The following is a 419-nucleotide window of genomic DNA, read 5'->3' on the forward strand; positions in this document are numbered from 1 at the left end:
GGATATTAGGTGTCCTCCTAGTTCTATAAATAAATGTTCAAAAATTATTTCAGTTCTGTTTACAAAAAATCCTTTAGCTTTTTTTAAAAAATCCTTACCCTTGATTATCTGTTTGACTTTAATGAATTAGGTTTATGAAACTGTAGACATGTATTGCCTCTTGAAAATGCTAGGGGAGAATCAGTGATTTTCAACCATTAGAACGTATTTTGTTTTGGGCACTCTTTAGTTTACAAGACAGCTAATTATCTCTTGATTAAAAAGATTTTCCAGTCCTTAAGGGATCGGTGCTCATTGGCTTGAATCTGCTGCTATTTCCCTCCGCCCCCAGCTTTGTGTGTAGACGGAGGACAGAGAAGTGGAAACTGCCCAACCTGACTCTCACCAGCTTGGACAGCCAGCCCTCAGCCATAGCGAAT

Source organism: Pteropus alecto, unplaced genomic scaffold (genome assembly GCF_000325575.1).
Source record: "Pteropus alecto unplaced genomic scaffold, ASM32557v1 scaffold131, whole genome shotgun sequence".
Lineage (NCBI taxonomy): Eukaryota > Metazoa > Chordata > Mammalia > Chiroptera > Pteropodidae > Pteropus > Pteropus alecto.